We start from the raw sequence: 11,239 nt of genomic DNA, 5'->3' as shown, positions 1-11,239 counted from the left end.
CCCCTCCCCCAGCTCCTGCTGTAGGGCTTTCTCTCCTACACACCCGCCCCCACCCCCACCCCCACCCCCAAGCCTGCCTTGTCTGCAAGGTCCTTAGCTGTGGAACAGTTTCCTGCCATTTCACTAAGGCTACCAACCCAGAGCAGTGAGTCCCTGACTAGAGGACAGGCCTCAAGGTCCCCGCCAGGGAAAGCGGGCCCCCGCTGCTGGGGCTGCAGTCTCTGCTGTGATCTGCTGGACCTGCTCTGCCTGCGCCCTACTTCCCTTAGTCCCTGGCTCATTGGGGCATCCAGGAGTTCCTGTGTAGGTGCCGAGAAGTTTCATCGGATGGGTGAGTGTGTGCTATCCTGGGGCGGACTGTCCCAGTAGAGAGCACAAACGCCCCTCCCCCAGCTCCTGCTGTAGGGCTTTCTCTCCTACACACCCGCCCCCACCCCCACCCCCAAGCCTGCCTTGTCTGCAAGGTCCTTAGCTGTGGAACAGTTTCCTGCCATTTCACTAAGGCTACCAACCCAGAGCAGTGAGTCCCTGACTAGAGGGCAGGCCTCAAGGTCCCCGCCAGGGAAAGCGGGCCCCCGCTGCTGGGGCTGCAGTCTCTGCTGTGATCTGCTGGACCTGCTCTGCCTGCGCCCTACTTCCCTTAGTCCCTGGCTCATTGGGGCATCCAGGAGTTCCTGTGTAGGTGCCGAGAAGTTTCATTGGGACGGGTGAGTGTGTACTATCCTGGGGCGGAAGGTCCCGGTAGAGAGCACAAACGCCCCTACACTAAGGCTACCCAACCAGAGCAGTGAGTGCCTGCCTAACGGGCAGGCCTCAGCAACCCCCGAAAGGGAGCGCAGGCACCTCCAGCTTGTACTGCAGTGTCGCCTGTGTTCTACTGGACCCCGCCCGACCCCTTGCATTCGGCCTTCTTTACGCGGGTCATTGGAATACCACGCATCCATGTTTTGGTGTTGAGGAGTTCATCTGGAAGGGAACGGTTCCTGCCCCTACACTGAGAAGATACACCTAGAGAGTTAGTCACAGCAAAGACTGGTCCAAGACATCAGGCCTCTCCTGGCTCCATTTGAAGGAAAAGATGGGCAGGCGCCAATGCAAGAATTCCCCCAACAACTTGAAAGGCAACGTGACATCACCAGGATCTAGGAATCCCGAAATGAGAAGTCTACACCCTAATCCAGAAGAATTAGAAGAATTCGACTCAAAAGTGAATTTTATGAAAATAATAGAGGACCTTAAACAGGAGGTGAAAAACTGCCACAACCAATTAGAGATTACAAACAAAAAGGTAGAGGAAATGAATAAATATCTCAAAGATACCCAAGAAAACCAAGAGAAACAAGAAAAAGTAATCAAACAGGTAAGGGAAATGGTTCAAGACTTGAAGAATGAAGTGGAAGTAATAAAGAAAACACAAACCGAGGGAAGGATGGAGATGGAAAATTTGAATAAACGAACAGGAACTACAGAGACAAGTACCACCAACAGATTACAAGAGATAGAAGAAAGAATATCAGACACTGAAGATACCATAGAGAAAATAAATGCTCTCATCAAAGAAAACAGCATAACCAACAAATTCTCATCACAAAACATTCAGGAAATCTGGGACACAATAAAAAGACCAAACCTAAGAATAATAGGGATAGAAGAAGGAGAAGAAGTACAGCTCAATGGTCCAGAAAATATATTTAATAAAATTATAGAAGAAAACTTTCCCAACCTTAAGAAAGATATTCCTTTGAAGGTCCAAGAAGCATACAGAACACCAAATCGACTGGATCAAAAAAAAACATCTCCTCGTCATATAATAATCAAAACACAAAACATACAGAATAAAGAAAGAATATTAAGAGCCGCAAAGGAAAAAGGTCAAGTTACCTATAAAGGTAAACCTATCAGACTTACACCTGATTTCTCTATGGAAACCATGAAAGCCAGAAGGTCCTGGATAGATATACTGCAGAAACTACGAGACCATGGATGCAAGCCCAGACTACTATACCCAGCCAAGCTTTCGTTCACTATAAATGGAGAAAACAAAGTTTTCCAGGATAAAAACAAATTTAAACAATACGTAGCCACAATTCCAGCCCTTCAGAAAGTAATTGAAGGAAAATCACAAACCAAGGAGTCCAACAATGCCCACAATAACTCAGACATCTAATGACCCTTCACCAGCACAACTTGAAGAAGGGAAACACACAAACTCTACTACCAAAGGAAAGAAAGAAAGAAAGGAAATATGACCGGAATTAACAACCACTGGTCATTAATATCACTTAATATCAATGGACTCAACTCACCTATAAAGAGGCACAGGCTAAGAGATTGGATACGAAAACAGGATCCAACATTCTGCTGCTTACAAGAAACACACCTCAACCACAAAGACAGACATCTCCTCAGAGTAAAGGGCTGGGAAAAGGTTTATCAAGCAAACGGACCTAAGAAACAAGCAGGTGTGGCCATACTAATTTCTAAGAAAGTTGACTTCAAACTAAAATCAATCAAAAGAGATGGAGATGGACATTTTTTACTCATAACAGGAACAATTCATCAGGATGAAATCTCAATCCTGAATATATATGCCCCTAATATAAAAGCACCCACTTATGTAAAAGAAACGTTACTAAAACTCAAGGCAGTCATCAAACAACACACACTAATAGTAGGAGATTTCAACACTCCTCTCTCACCAATGGACAGGTCAATCAGACAGAAACCTAACAGAGAAATAAGAGGATTAAGGGAGGTAATGAATCAAATGGACTTAACAGACATCTATAGAACATTCCACCCAAATAGGAAAGAATATACCTTCTTCTCTGCAGCTCATGGAACCTTCTCGAAAATAGACCACATACTCGGTAACAAAGCAAACTTACACAGTTACAAAAAAATATCGGTAACCACCTGTGTCTTATCAGATCACCATGGATTAAAGTTAGAATTCAACAACAATGCTATCCCCAGAAAGCCTATGAACTCATGGAAACTGGACAGTCAACTACTGAACCACACCTGGATCAAGGAAGAAATAAAGAAAGAAATTAAAATCTTTCTTGAATTCAATGAAAACGAAGACTCAACATACTCAAACCTATGGGACACTATGAAAGCAGTGCTAAGAGGAAAGTTCATAGCATTAAGTGCCCACTTAAAGAAAACAGAGAAAGCACACATTGGAGACTTAATAGCCCACCTGAAAGCTTTAGAAAAAAAAGAAGCAGACTCACCTAGGAGAAGTAGAAGACTGGAAATAATCAAATTGAGGGCTGAAATCAACAAAATAGAAACACAGAAAACAATCCAAAGAATCAATGAAACAAAAAGCTGGTTCATGGAGAAAATCAATAAGATTGATAAACCCCTATCCAAACTAATCAAACGGCAGAGAGAGAATATGCAAATTAACAAAATCAGAAACGAAAAGGGAGACATAACCACAGACTCAGAGGAAATTCAGAGAATCATTAGATCTTACTACAAAAACCTGTATGCCACAAAATTGGAAAATGTTACAGAAATGGACACTTTTTTAGATAAGTACCATATACCAAAGTTAAACCAGGACCAGGTGAACAATCTAAATAGACCTGTTAGTCGCGAAGAATTAGAAGTTGTTATAAAAAACCTCCCCACCAAAAAAAGCCCAGGTCCAGACGGCTTCAATGCAGAATTCTACCAGAACTTCAAAGAAGACCTAATACCTATACTCCTTAATGTATTTCACAATATTGAAACAGAGAAGTCATTGCCAAATTCCTTTTATGAAGCTGAAGTTACTCTGATACCAAAACCACACAAAGACACAACCAAGAAAGAGAACTACAGGCCAATCTCACTCATGAACATCGACGCAAAAATACTCAATAAAATACTGGCAAACCGAATCCAAGAACACATTAGAAAAATTATCCATTATGATCAAGTAGGCTTCATCCCAGAGATGCAGGGCTGGTTCAACATACGAAAATCTATCAATGTAATCCATCATATAAATAAACTGAAAGTAAAAAACCATATGATCATTTCATTAGATGCTGAAAAAGCATTTGACAAAATTCAACATCCCTTTATGATAAAGGTCTTAGAGAGATTAGGAATACAAGGGTCATTCCTAAATATAATAAAAGCTATTTATAGCAAGCCGTCAGCTAACATCAAATTAAATGGAGAGAAACTCAAAGCTATTCCACTAAAATCAGGAACACGACAAGGTTGTCCACTCTCTCCATACCTCTTTAATATAGTGCTTGAAATTCTAGCAATAGCAATAAGACAACATAAGGGGATCAAAGGGATTCAAATCGGAAAGGAAGAAGTTAAACTTTCATTATTTGCAGACGATATGATAGTGTACATAAGCGACCCCAAAAACTCCAGCAAAGAACTCCTTCAGCTGATAAACACCTTTAGTAGCGTTGCAGGATACAAGATCAATTCCAAAAAATCAGTTGCCCTCCTATACACAAAGGATAAGGAAGCAGAGATGGAAATCAGAGAAGCATCACCCTTCACGATAGCCACAAATAGCATAAAATATCTTGGGGTAACCCTAACCAAGGAAGTAAAGGATCTATTTGACAAGAACTTTAAGTCAATGAAGAAAGAAATTGAGGAGGATACCAGAAAATGGAAGGATCTCCCTTGCTCTTGGATAGGGAGGATCAACATAGTAAAAATGGCAATTCTACCAAGGGCAATTTATAGATTCAATGCAATCCCCATTAAAATCCCATCAAAATTCTTCACAGATCTTGAGAGGACAATAATCAACTTTATATGGAGAAACAAAAAACCCAGGATAGCCAAAACAATCTTATATAATAAAGGATCGTCTGGAGGCATTACCATCCCTGACCTCAAACTCTATTACAGAGCCTCAGTATTGAAAACAGCTTGGTATTGGCATAAAAACAGAGAAGTCGATCAATGGAACCGAGTAGAAGACCCTGATTTTAACCCACAAACTTATGAACACCTAATTTTTGATAAAGGAGCTAAAAGTATTCAATGGAAAAAAGAGAGCATCTTCAACAAATGGTGCTGGCAGAACTGGTTGTCAACGTGTAGAAGAATGAAAATAGATCCATATCTATCACCATGCACAAAACTCAAGTCCAAATGGATTAAAGACCTCAATATTAGTCTGAACACACTGAACCTGATAGAAGAAAAAGTTGGAAGTACTCTACAACATATGGGTACAGGAGATCACTTCCTACGTTTATCCCCAGCAGCACAGACATTAAGGACAACATTGAATAAATGGGACCTCCTGAAACTGAGTAGCTTCTGTAAAGCAAAGGACACTGTCACTAAGACAAAAAGGCAACCCACTGACTGGGAGAAGATCTTCACCAACCCTGCAACAGACAAAGGCCTGATCACCAAAATATATAAAGAACTCAAGAAACTAAACTTTAAAATGCTAATGAACCCAATAAAAAAATGGGGCACTGATCTGAACAGAGAATTCTCAACAGAAGAAATTCAAATGGCCAAAAGACACTTAAGGTCATGCTCAACCTCCTTAGCGATAAGGGAAATGCAAATTAAAACAACTTTGAGATACCATCTTACACCTGTCAGAATGGCTAAAATCAAAAACACCAATGATAGCCTTTGCTGGCGAGGTTGTGGAGAAAGAGGCACACTCATTCATTGCTGGTGGGAATGCAAACTTGTGCAACCACTTTGGAAATCAGTGTGGCGATTTCTCAGGAAATGTGGGATCAACCTACCCCAAGATCCAGTAATACCACTATTGGGAATATACCCAAGAGATGCCCCATCAAATGACAAAAGTATCTGTTCAACTATGTTCATAGCAGCATTGTTTGTAATAGCCAAAACCTGGAAACAACCTAGATGCCCTTCAATGGAGGAATGGATGAAGAAAATGTGGAATATTTACATATTAGAGTACTACTCAGCAGTAAAAAACAATGACTTCTCGAATTTTGCGTGCAAATGGATGGAAATAGAAAACACTATCCTGAGTGAGGTATCCCAGACCCAAAAAGAGGAACATGGGATGTACTCACTCATAATCGGTTTCTAGCCATAAATAAAAGACATTAAGCATATAATTTGTGATCCTATAGAAGTTAAATAAGAAAGTGAACCCAAAGAAAATCATATAGTCATCCGCATGGAGAGGGGGAAGTAGACAAGATTGCAGGGCAAAAACTGGGAACTTGCGGGTGAGGTGGCATGGGGCAAAGGGGAAATGGGATGAGAAACATGAGAAGGGGAGGATGGGAGGAGCTCGGGGGCTTGGGATGGTTGGGATATAGGAAGGATTGATACGGGAGCAGCGAAGTATATATCCTATCTAAGGGAGCCATCTTAGGGTTGGCAAGAGACTTGACTCTTGAGGGGTTCGCAGGTGTCCAGGAATATGTCCCCAGCTGGTACCTTGGGCAACTAAGGAGAGGGAACCTGAAATGACCCTATCCTATACTGATGAATATCTTGCATATCACCTTAGAACCTTCATCTGGCGATGGATCGACGTAGAGACAGAGTCTCAATTTGGAGCAACGGTCTGAGCTCTTAAGGTCCAAATGAGGAGCAGAAGGAGGGAGAACATGAGCAAAAACTCAGGACCACGAGGGATGCACCCACCCACTGTGACAGTGGAACTGATTTATTGGGAGCCCACCAAGGCCAGCTGGTCTGGGACTGAATAAGCATGGGTTGATTCCGGACCCTCTGAGCATGGCGGACAATGAAGGCAAATGAGAAGCCAAGGACAATCGCACTAGGTTTCGATCCTAATACATGAACCGGCTTTGTGGGAGCTTAGCCTGTTTAGAAGCTCACCTTCCTTTAAGTAGATAGAAGACCTTCGTCTTCCCGCAGGGCAGAGAATTTGGACTGCTCTTCAGTATCGAGAGGGAGGGGGAATGGTGTGGGGGGAGGAGAAGAGGAGTGGGGATAGGGGGAGGGAAGTGGGGGGAGGGGGCAATATTTGGGAGGAGGGGAGGGAAATGGGAAACGGGGAGCAGGTGGAAATTTTAATTAAAAAAGAATAAAAAAAAATCAAAAAAAAAATAAAAAAAAAAAAAATCTGAGAGACCTTAATTTTAAACACACACACACGCACACGCACACACACACACACACACACACAAACCCAGAGTTTAAAACAGCATTTTGCTGTTTGCTGGCAGCATGCTACAGTTCCTTTAGGAGAGATTTTCCTGACTCAGCAGCAGCAGGGAAAAAAAAAGCTGTGCTATTTAAAAATGCCGGCTTTCTGGGCCACTGCTGGTGGGAACTTTGACTCTTTCAGGCAGGTGGTCCAGCTACTGAGCATTTGAGTTTAGTTTGTGTGCAGCATGCTGCTTGCTTGATGGCAAGTAAACTCCCTGTGTGCCTGGAAGTAGGGCCGTGCATATGGCTCAGAGGCACAAGTGGCTCTGCCATGCTGGACTGTGCAGAGTGAGCAGGAACTACTGTATTTATCATAATAATAGCATAGCTTAAGTTTTAGACTGGGAAGGAAAACAGATAGTACTGTACTACCCCTACTAATGGCGCAACTTAAGTTTTTAAGAAGCACATAGCGTTTTAAGAAGTGCTCCTGGACAGTAAAGAATGAGATTCACAATAAAACAGATTCAGACATAAAAGACCTCTGAATGGGTCACAGTGTTGGATATATGTACATAGGCTTGGGAGAAAGAAGAAAAAGAGTAAAGGGTAAAGTCTTTAAAGAGACAGAGTACAGATAGTCATAGATTAAAAGAGTAAAGAAAAATAAGCCACATAAAAATGAAAAATTCGCCAGGTGGTGGTGGGGCACACCTTTAATACCAGCACTTGGGAGGCAGAGGCAGGCAGATCTCTGTGAGTTCGAGGCCAGCCTGGTCTACAAGAGCTAGTTCCAGGACAGGCTCCAAAGCCACAGAGAAACCCTGTCTTGACAAACAAAAAAAAAAAAAAAAAAAAGGAAAGGAAAATTCACAGAGAGTCTGGATTCTGTATATTATTGTGTTTCTTTGAATTTTTTGACTGAAGGAGCTAAGTACAGAGACATATTTCATTGTATGGGCTTCTAAGCTAAACCAGCATGTATATTATAAAGGTATCTTGACTTCAGAATTTGGGTCTAAGAACATGTTACTTGGGAAAAGAGGTTCTTCTTTTGTTTTCACAGAAGATGAGAACCTGTGGACTGCCTCCAGACCAATATGGTTTCATGGACCAAGATCTCCTGAAAGGTTGCCATAAACACCCTCAAAAAATTTCTTTACCCAACTGCTGACTGAGATGAACCTAGAACACAGGATATACCATGAAACACCTGGTTGATTAATAGTGCCCCCCAATCAGCAGGAATCAGTATGGACAAAACTATACCCATATTCCCAAATATTGTTTACAAATGTCCTTTCACATTTAAAGGGGGATATGATATAGATATGAATAATTAGTATGGATCTTGGTTTACTGATACAAATTCAAGGTCAATTTTGTTATATGTATTTCTGCTCTTGATTAAGGTATTGTGTTTGTGTAGTTCATTTAAAAATGTAATATATAATTAAGAAGTATATGTAAATAATCATCTATAATAGTCAAGCTTGTAGTCATGTTAGGTTTTCTAGATATATAGAGAAATATTTCAGTTAGATATTCTTCAAATCTTTCAGAGACCTTCAGAATATGGCATTTAAAATGTTTAAGAATTTAGAACTTTTCATGACAATGAGACACATCTGCCCCTGGCAGCACCAATCTACTTAAGAGGAAGATAGGCATCGAAGTAGCTCCTTAGCTATTTGGGGAGAAACTGCTCTTGCCTAGACTGCTTCATTGGACATTCAGTGCCCACAGAGAGATGACTGCTGAACTTGCCTAAAAGGATGGTCCTTTGGGGTTCCTGCTTTATGAGAATCTGCCATATATTCTACAGGATACAGAAGAAAGTGACTGAAAACAGACAATAGAACTGTCTTTGAAATTTCCTGCTTCATGGAAAAGTCTGCTGGATACTATGGGCCTGTAGGCTGAAGATGGATGCCCCAATGCCACAGAAAAACTTTGGGTGAGTGTCCAGGCAGTGAGACGTCTCTGCCATTTCTAGAGTTTTGGAAGTTGTTTACAATGCACTTCCTGTTTACTTAGGTAATATCATAACCTTCTGAGGTCTTTGATGGAGTTGAAGAATTTATAGTTATAGTTTTCCTCAGTTATGATTAAAGATAAAATAGATATAAATATTGTAACTGTAGTTTTTGCTTGATACCTGTTTTATTATATGTAATTTTACTATGTTAAAGTTAAAGCCTTCCTTTTTGTTTAAACAGAAAAGGGGAAATGGTATAGGAGGTCCTTCTGTTTGTGTTTGCTTTCATTGCCTAATAAATAAAGAAACTGCCTTAGCCTAGTTGAAAGGGCAGAACTTAGGTAGGCAGGAAAACAGAACTGAATGTTGGGAGGAAAAGAGATAGATTAGGAGAGAGACACCATGGATCTTGTGCCTGAGACAGATGCCAGTTAGAATCTTTGCCAGTAGCTACTCTATGTGGCAATATACAGATTAATAGAAATGTGTTAAATTAATATGTAAGAATTAGCCAATAAGAAGTTAGAGCTAATGGGCCAAGCAGTGATTTAATGAATACAATTTCTGTGTGGTTATTTTGGGGCTAATATAGCTGGGCAACCAGGACAAACAAACTGGCCCTCACTCTTGCAACAGCTAAGCTAACTCTCTAGGCAGCTACTTCATTTAAAATTTATTTTCACACATTCAAATATATTTAAAATGTATTTTCAGTACATCAGTTTCCCCCTTCTTTGTCTTTTCTCCATCCCTTTCCAAATTCTTCCCTTCCAGTTCCTTCCTTGTTAAGCATGTATGAATATGTATGCACAAATATATAAATAAAACCTTTTGAGTCCATTTCTGTTGGTTGTGTGTATATGGTTTCAGGGCTGAACACATTGTATTGAGTATGTAATTAGGGAGCTCATCCCTGCCTGAAGCTAATTCTCCCAACTGCAGGAGAATTTCACGCTTTGATGAAGAACAAGAGTCTGACCCTAAGACTCTTGAACAGGAAATATTTTTTAATTAATTTATTTATTTATTTATTAAAGATTTCTGCCTCCTCCCCGCCACCTCCCATTTCCCTCCCCCTCCCCAAATCAAGTCCCCCTCCCTCATCAGCCCTAAGAGCAATCAGGGTTCCCTGCCCTGTGGGAAGTCCAAGGACCACCCACCTCCATCCTGGTCTAGTAAGGTGAGCATCCAAACTGCCTAGGCTCCCACAAAGCCAGTACGTGCAGTAGGATAAAAAACCCATTGCGATTGTTCTTGAGTTCTCAGTAGTCCTCATTGTCCGCTATGTTCAGCAAGTCTGGTTTTATCCCATGCTTTTTCAGACCCAGGCCAGCTGGCCTTGGTGAGTTCCCGATAGAACATCCCCATTGTCTCAGTGTGTGGGTGCACCCCTCGCGGTCCTGAGTTCCTTGCTCGTGCTCTCTCCTTCTGCTCCTGATTTGGACCGAGAGATTTCTGTCCGGTGCTCCAATGCGGGTCTCTGTCTCCTTTCATCACCTGATGAAGGTTAATATTCAGGAGGATGCCTATATGTTTTTCTTTGGGTTCACCTTCTTATTTAGCTTCTCTAGGATCACGAATTATAGGCTCAATGTCCTTTATTTATGGCTAGAAACCAAATATGAGTGAGTATATCCCATGTTCCTCTTTTTGGGTCTGGCTTACCTCACTCAGGATAGTGTTTTCTATTTCCGTCCATTTGCATGCAAAATTCAAGAAGTCATTGTTTTTTACTGTTGAGTAGTACTCTAATATGTATATATTCCATACTTTCTTCATCCATTCTTCCATTGAAGGGCATCTAGGTTGTTTCCAGGTTCTGGCTATTACAAACAATGCTGCTATGAACATAGTTGAGCATATACTTTTGTTGTATGATAAGGCATCTCTTGGGTATATTCCCAAGAGTGGTATTGCTGGGTCCAGAGGTAGGTTGATCCCGAATTTCCTGAGAGACCGCCACACTGCTTTCCAAAGTGGTTGCATAAGTTTGCATTCCCACCAGCAACGGATGAGGGTACCCCTTTCTCCACAACGATAGCAAAGGCTATCGTTGGTGTTTTTTATTTTAGCCATTCTGACAGGTGTAAGATGATATCTTAAAGTTGTCTTGATTTGCATTTCCCTGATGGCTAAGGAAGTTGAGCATGATCT

The sequence above is a fragment of the Chionomys nivalis genome, chromosome 1, assembly GCF_950005125.1.
Source record: "Chionomys nivalis chromosome 1, mChiNiv1.1, whole genome shotgun sequence".
Classification (NCBI taxonomy): domain Eukaryota; kingdom Metazoa; phylum Chordata; class Mammalia; order Rodentia; family Cricetidae; genus Chionomys; species Chionomys nivalis.
The sequence above is the reverse complement of the archived record's forward strand: the minus strand, read 5'-3'. Positions refer to the sequence as shown.